The sequence below is a fragment of the Furipterus horrens genome, unplaced genomic scaffold, assembly GCF_987537825.1.
Source record: "Furipterus horrens unplaced genomic scaffold, mFurHor1.1.pri manual_scaffold_5, whole genome shotgun sequence".
Lineage (NCBI taxonomy): Eukaryota > Metazoa > Chordata > Mammalia > Chiroptera > Furipteridae > Furipterus > Furipterus horrens.
Genome location: NW_028327175.1, coordinates 79,661,627 through 79,669,951, shown reverse-complemented (window position 1 = coordinate 79,669,951; position 8,325 = coordinate 79,661,627). Strand labels below are relative to the sequence as shown.

Genomic DNA, 8,325 nt, shown 5'->3' with positions numbered 1-8,325 from the left:
GTCACAGTTTGGGTAAGCCCACATGCTAACCCTAGCCAAAATGAGTAAAAAACAAATGTTGCTGGAAAAAAGGGGGAAAGACCTGGATGATGAGACAGCAGAATACTCTAAAACAAAAATAAAACTACATTTAAAAGAACATACCAAGAGTCCTACTTAAATTACGGGTTCACTGAAACAGGTCATTCTCATTCTCTAAGCCTACTTTGTATAATATGTGGTGACCAGCTATCCAATGAAGCCTTGAAACCTTCAAAACTGCTTCACCACATGGGGACCAAGCACCCTACATTAAAAGACAAGCCTTTGGAGTTTTTCAAAAGAAAAAACGTGAGCACGAAGAAGAGAAGCAGTTATTGAAGGCCACTACTTCGTCAAGTGTGTCTGCACTGAGAGCATCATTCTTAGTGGCCAACTGCAGTGCTATAGCTGAGAAGCCCTTTACTGTTGGTGAAGAGCTGGTCCTGCCTGCTGCTGAGGACATTTGTCATGAACTTTTAGGAGAGGCTGCAGTTCCAAAGGTGGCATGTGTCCCTCTTTTGGCTAGCACCGTAACTGGACAACTTGATGAAATAGTAGAGGACATGGAAGCACAATTGTTAGGATTGTTGAGTCACTGTGGTACACAATCCAGGCTGATGACAAGGCAACAACGCTTGTTTTCGTGTGATACATTTTTCAAGGGGATGTGCATGAAGATTTATTATGTGCACTTTTGTTGCCAGCCAACACCATAGCTGGAGAACTATTCAAGTCTCTGAATGATTGGATATCAAAAAAACTGAATTGGTCATTTTGTTGGTATATACATGGACGGAGTAGCAGCCATGACTGGATGGCTTTCTGATTTCACTACTTGAGTCAAAGAGGTCACTTCTGAATGTGAGTCTACGTACTGAGTCATCCACAGAAAAATGCTGGCTAGCAGAAAAGTGCCACCTGAACTTAATGTTTTGCAGGATGTGATTAAAGTTATCAACCACGTAAAAGGACACGCCCTTAACTCACATCTGTTCACGCTGTTTTGTGAGGAGATGGATGCAGAGCACAAACATCTTTTCTTATACACGGAAGTAAGATGGGTTTCTAAAGATAGATCACCGGCCAGAGATTTTGAATCACGAAAGCTGCTCCAGAGATTTCTTTTAGAAAAACAGTCACCACTGGCAGCACATTTCAGTGACACAGAATGGGTCACAAAATTTGCTTACTTGTGTGACATATTCAACCTGCTCAATGAAGTCAATCTGTCACTTCAGGTCAGGGTAGAACGACAACTGTGTTCAAGGTGGCAGATAAAGAAGCTGCATTCAATGCCAACTGGAATTGTGGGGGTGATGAGTGAACATTGTGATTTTTGACATGTTTGAAACATTAGCAGAGATTTTCAGACTGAGCCAGGCCTTCTTTCTCCCAGCTGGTGCATGATCACCTATCTCAGCTTTCAAAGGAGTTTGAGCATTACCTCCCAACCACAAAAGACCCTTGATCTGGGAAGGAATGGATCCGTGACCTGTTTGTGACTAAGCCAGCAGAACCGACCTTGTCTGTGCTAGAAGAGGATCAGCTGCTTGAGATTGCCAATAATGGTGGCCTAAAATTATGTTTGAGTGAACTTCAAATCTCCATACATTCTGGTTTAAAGTCAAGGTAGGCTATCCTGAGATTGCCACAGAAGCACTGAAAAGCCTGTTTCCATTTCCAACATTTTATCTTTGTGAAGCAGGGTTTTCTGCAGTGACAGCAGCCAAAATGAGATTATGGAGTAGCCTGGACATAAGCAACACACTTTGGGTGCCACCATCTCCCATCACCCCAGTCGGGACCATCTAGTTGCAGGAAAACACTCTCAGGGCTCCCACTGATTCCACATTAAAGTGGGTTGCATAATTACTTCATTATATATTACAATGTACTACTAATAGAAATAAAGTGCACAATAAATATACTGCACTTGAATCATCCTGAAACCATCCCCCTACCCTGATCTATGGAAAAATCGTCTTTCATGAAACCAGTCCCTGGTACCAAAAAAGGTTGGGGACCACTGTCCTAAGGAGATGGGACTGCAGGCTGGTTTGCATGAGTGAGGGCTAGTCTTGAAGATTTTGTTTTTCACATTTTGATATGTTCCCTGGGACTGTTTTATTTATTTATTTATTTATTTATTTATTTATTTATTTATTTATTTATACACTGTACTAGGATAGAATGGACCACCTCACTAGTTTCTGAGGCTAATACATTTCTATCACCACGATTACTTTAGCAAACCTGGTTCCCTTCACTTCTGCAACATCATGCAGAGTTAGTGATCGAGTTTGCACTGTTTTATTTATTTTTATTAGTATGTTTAAATCACAAGGAAAGCAAGCTAGTCTGAGACTCAGTTAACCATATTAATGATGTAATAACACTGTTTGAATAAGTGGTTCCCAAGCTTTGAAGTGCAAAAAATTACCTGGGCATATATTCAAAATGCGGATTCTCATTTCCTCCCTTCAGAGATCCTGATTCAATAGATATGCAGCCTGGGACTCTGTATTCTCAGCAAGGTCCTCCAGGTCATTCTAGTGCCTGTGGACCATACTTTATGAAGTTCCATCCTGCTGGCAGTGCCATCTAATTTCAGGCCAAGAGGAAGTTGCCAGAGAAATTAAATGCCTTTAAGGGCTTGGCTGGCAGTCCTGACCTCTAAAGGGGTAATAATGTCTCACTAGTACACTATTAAGTTGTTGTGTATGTAATGTGTATGATGTAATGTGTCTCTTCTAACCTCTTCTAATGGGATTCTACAAGCATTTGCCAGAATGATTTCAGTTTATTAACTTCTTGCTTAGGTTTAAAAAAAATGGGAGTGCTCAAAGATAAATAGATTTCCCTTTGCCTTTCACACAAAAATACAGATACAAATCAAAATCCTTCTAAATATCTAGAGATTGCTTTGCTTAGAGTGATGGGTGCCAAGATGTGCTCAGGTATTCTTTTTGTCTCCAGCTGCATGAGGTTTGAATCGACTAACGGGGGTTTCCAGTCTGCTGGAAAGCACTATTCCTCTTGAAATGAGAGAACTTGCGAAAGGCAGTACAATACCATGCAAGAAATTCCCCCAAATAGTCTCGTGCCCCAGATGACTTTAAAAATTGTTTTTATTTTTGAAATTTGTTATAAACAAGCCTCCCTACCACATAGGATGAATAAACTGGTTGCCAGTTGACTGACCCGATCATTTATTTGTCTTTAGTGTCTGAATGAGAAGTGTCGTTGGCTTAGCAATGCTCTCCCTTAGCAGAGCTGACTGGGGCCCATGGGAACCCTGCCAACAGCAGCTATTACTAATTTAGCTTGGTGTCCTGCATTATATTTAAAGATCACCACCACTCAGCAAAGTGCTATGGCATAACAAAATGTTCAGGCGAGAGCAGAGCCATTCACAGGGCCTCAACAACAGTCTGATTATGTTACAAGGATACAAGAAACGGCTCTAGCATTTGAAAGTAGGATGCAGCATAATTACATGCAATTAACTAAGGACTCCTTGGGCAGTGGCCCAGCTTGAGACTTGATATGACAGTGCTGGCAGAGCAGGAGGGAAAAGAAGGGAGAGACCTTATTTTAGTCAGGTTAGGGAAAAAAAATGTCAAAGGTTCAGGTTGGATGAAATACATCATGAGAAATGAAAAGTATCTACTTCTGTCTTTTGAATGCTCTATTGAAGCAATCATTTTGTCCACTGTTTTGTCCAATACTATTCACAGGGTGTTTGTTCCCCTCCTTGTGTCCTCTTAAAGAGCTGGAGTGAACATTAATGGAACGGTAGAGCAGGAACCCGGTTGAGGGAAGCTCCCCTCAAACCAATGAGCAACTTTAAGGTAGGAACACACTCTTTTCTAAAGAACAACAACAAAAACAAACAAAAAACAGCATTAACAATGATTTCTTTTTCTTTGCTTGCTCAGGGTGAACATTACCTTTATAACAAAATGAACACACATATGTTGATTCCAGATAAAACTCAAGAGTTCATCTGGAAATCTAGGATTTATTGCTTATATATTTGCTATAGCTTGGTTAAACTGCTTTGTATGACATTGGAAATGTACTGATAGGTTGAGTGAAACTGTTTCTTAAAAAGACAATAATTATCTTCCTATAACTTTGAGGATGTACATGTTGGTGTACAGAATGGCTTCTACTATGGTGGAATGATTTCAGGAAAAAAAAACATATTTCTAGGTAAGAATGAGGATAGAATTATGAGTTAAGAATTATATAGAAACAAGAAAAAATTATGTGGCCTCCTTGGAAATTAGGGTACCAATTCTATGTCAGGGTCTATGACTGCTCAATGAATATACCTCACAGTAGCAAGCATGGAAGGAAATCGTACTATGAGAAGTTCTGGGAGAAACACAAGACATAAGGGAATTATTCTAAAAATCCAAGATATAAATAACTGTGCTAAACTACATAGGCTTTAGCTATTCACTGGCATTTGTTTTTAACCAGATAATGCCACCTCCATGCATTACTTAGGTACTGGAAGACTGTCTTTTTGTCAAACTAGCCCTGGGAACCAAGTTCCATCTCTCCCATCTCTTTGTCTAATGGATTTGCAGACTGGTGTTTGGTTCTAGTCTTGTCTGTTTCTCTACATGCCCCTCATGCTTTGCACTGAATGCATCTTTAGTATTAAGCCTCTTTTACTATTATATGATTTGTCCATAATTTCTCTCTTGCTTTGTGTGGGTGCTTCTTATTACCGATAACATGAAACCCTCCCAAACAAAAAAGTACAGACAATTAAATTGTACTTTTATTCCAGGACACAGGAAGAGGAAGGAGAGGGATGGACACTGAGAAGCATGCAGTGACTCTTTGCTCTGAGAGATGGGGAAGAACTAGGACGGGGCAGCCTAAGAGAGTGTTAGAAATGTTTGCTCCCATTAGATATAGCAATGTGAGTGAGATGTTTCATAGCTGAAATTTAATTAGTGAAGGCACTGGGAAACCGCCCACCCCCACAACCACTCAAGCCCACATTGCAGTCTCTGCTCCAAACACTGGCGGGATGATGTTGAGCAAATGACTTCACCAACCTCCTAGGACCCGAGTTGCTCATAAAATAATGATCTGTTAAATTTCAATATCAGTAATATGATAATAACAATAATATAGAATCTGTCTCAAGGCAGAATGATTGAATCTTTTGAAGCCCCTATGGGCTGTATGTTCTAAGCTTTGATTTTATAACTGAAAAGTGACCTTGGACAGACATTGTCAAAACTGAAAAAGCCTGAGGCATTGTGTGACCCAACAATTAATGAAACAACTGGCTGGAACCAGGTTTTTATCATTCTAAGCTAAAAAATAATAAATGCTTGTACTTAAAAGGCAATTTCCCCCTCTCCTTCTTGCTCTATATATCATTGCATGGAACTTATAATTACGGGTGAACTGAATTTGTTAAAAAAATAAGCCATTTTTCTGGTTCTTGCTTACTCCTCTTGCAGGGTTCCAGTGGCCTGCCAAGTGTCACCGGGCAGTTGCTTGTGGCAGTCCTGGTGCACCCCTCTCCCTGCAGCTGGGCACTGCCACCTTCGCCGCAGGCACTGTCCACCAGGCACAACTTCTTTTTGGCTCTATCATGAGGTGTTACAGCCCCTGGTCCCATGCCATCCTGCCTGCGTTTTCTGACAGATTGGGGCAGAATCCTTTGTGGTGTTACACACTTCGAGAAGGCTCCTCAATGGCGCTGCTGGTGTCTTGACAGTGAGTGAGTGTGTTTAACTTTTCCTTGTTATTTCTAGTTCCCAAATAGGGTTCTGACTGTGTTGGGAAAGGAGTGAGGAGGCTGGGCCAGGAGATGGCAAGCTGACTGAGAACACCCCAACAGACTTGGACCGCACACACTGTGCGCCACAGATGGCTGCCTTTCCCGGTCTCCTGGGCCTGAGGAGTCTCCCAGCTTGGGGACTTAGAGTTAGTCACCCTAATGGCTCCCTTTGCCAACATCCTCTCCCACCGGGTTCCTCCAAGGCCCTGGCACTTAGCCACCTCTGAGCCCCAGCAGAACAGGTAGCTTAGAATCAAAGTAGGACTGCTGCTTCCTATTTACATGGATTTGGGCATGGAGAAAATAAAATCTGAATTTCTTCATTTTTCCATATACAAAGAGAACCAGTGTACTTGGCACACCACCCCAAAAGGCAGCCCTCTCACCTGGTGCATCTGTCAGCTGTCAGGGCAAAGTGCTAAGAACTGAGCAACGCCAGCAAATATTCATTAAATGTCTCTCAGGACCCTTTGCAGACCGTGGCCTCCTTAGAACAAACCTGAACTACCTTCTTCCTAACAGAGCAGAGTGTTCCTTCACTATTCCTAAACCCTTTCCTATAAAGTGCCTTCTATCCCAAAAGGGGATTTTGAGTTTATTCATCATTATATGAAAATTTAACAATATTATTTTAAGTAATATCACCTAGGAATTAGAACCAAACTGACAGTTTAGAAAGATCAATCAGTTTCTCAGTTTTATGTTTTTCTTTTAAACTGTGTGAAGGTAATTTAGCCTGCTGCTAATTGCAATCTATTTAATTACCATGCACAAGATGTAAAAGTGAGTACGAACACAGGTTGCAATTAAAGAATCATGTCAAAAAATTGTTGAGGTGTCTGTGATGGTGGAATTAGGGGATGGAGGAAGCCTCAGAGGTCATTTAACTCATTTGCTGGTATGGGAGCTTCACGCCACATTTATATAACACTGTGCACATCTCCTGTGATTATTACACCATGAAATGTAGAAAGGATCAACCCATATCTTTATTCTTTAGCCCCTAGGAGGTAGCAAGCCTGATCTGGGAAGATGGCATAGGCATTTCACTTCATCTGCCCAGCAGCCCTACAAGGGAGGTACATTATCCCTATTTGTATGTGAGTTAATGATGCTCAGAGAAACGAAATGATTCTTCCCAAATTGTCACAGCTTGTAGGTGATGTACGGATAAACTTGGCATGGGTGCACGCATGCTCGCCACCCTAGAAGGTCAGCTTCTCTTCTCTCAAGTGGGAGAACCTGAGACTCACAGTGACTTTGCTAAGGATAGGTTACAGAATGTGAGATCTGCAAAAGACACTGGAGGTGGTGAAGCTCAATTTGCTCATTTGATGAGTGAAGAAATTGAGGTTCTGAGAAGCTGGGTTGAACTTGAGGCCTGCTGACTGGGGCTGTGAAGCCAGTACACCGCCTCTTTACCCCCAACCCTGGGCTTGGCTTTAGTGCAGAAGCTCAGAAAACTTCCCCTCTGCGCTCTGGGGCAGCTTGATCTTCAGAATACACTTTAGAGTTATTAAATGTGCTGGGCAGGCTGATGCCTGGAGCTTCTTTTTTCTTCTAAGGAAGTAGGGGAGTTAAAGATAGAGAGTTAGAGTCTGTCTCTGTAAGAACTCTTCTACTATTCTGGTGCTTAGGATTTGCCTCCAACATCTAGGCAAACTGCAGTTGCTCGTAGCCATGGTGCAGAGCTGGGATGATTTTGAAAGCTGTGTAGGCATACACTTTGAGGAGAAACCTCAGGCTGCATGATGGAGTTATGAGATGTTTTGCAAAACTGAGTATAATTCCAATTTTGCAGAAGTGGAGTTTGTGAATAATGTTTTGTTTGCTGGTACCCCTCAAACTTTAGCTCACATAAGAACCCGGAGGGTCTGTTAATATTCAAATTCCTGGGCCCTGCCCCAGAGGTTCTGATTCAAGAGAATTCCCATTTCTAATTAGCCCCTGGGTGATGCTGAGGGAATAAGGCCTGCGTACCGACCGCACCTCAGGATCGATGCTTTAATGCATTTACCAAAAGCTATCCAGGGCTCACCAGGACCTGACAACCTGAATATATGAACATGGTCCTGCTTCTTTAAGGCTTTTAGTTTTCAGTAAAAACATAATTTATAAGAAAGAACTAAGGATTTCTACCTGTTTGTCCATCTGTTGTCAATTTATTTTTCATTGTAAACAAATGTTGACTCTACAACTTGTTATGCATATATTTTTAAAGTATATTTTATTGATTATGTTATTACAGAAGTCCCTATTTCTTTTTCCCTTTGCTCCCATCCACCCAGTACCCCCCTTCACTCCAGCAACACCCCCCCCCCCCTTAGTTCATGTCCATGGGCCATGCATATAAGATCTTTGGCTTCACCCTTTCCTATATTCTTAACTTCCCCCTGCCTATTTGGTACCAATCAATTACACAGGGGAACAATTTTTAACATAATTCTTGATGAGTTTGATTTTTCAGCTGTTTTAGACTTACATAGGAA

The 8,325-nt window shown here is 41.6% G+C and overlaps 1 non-coding gene across 1 annotated transcript; it reads right to left on the bottom strand.

Moving 5' to 3' along the window:
• Positions 1 to 2,194: 2,194 nt before the first annotated feature.
• Positions 2,195 to 2,327, bottom strand: LOC150008836 (small nucleolar RNA SNORA66). Its single transcript, XR_016511544.1, has one exon. It is a non-coding gene; the product is annotated as a small nucleolar RNA SNORA66 (small nucleolar RNA).
• Positions 2,328 to 8,325: the final 5,998 nt, after the last annotated feature.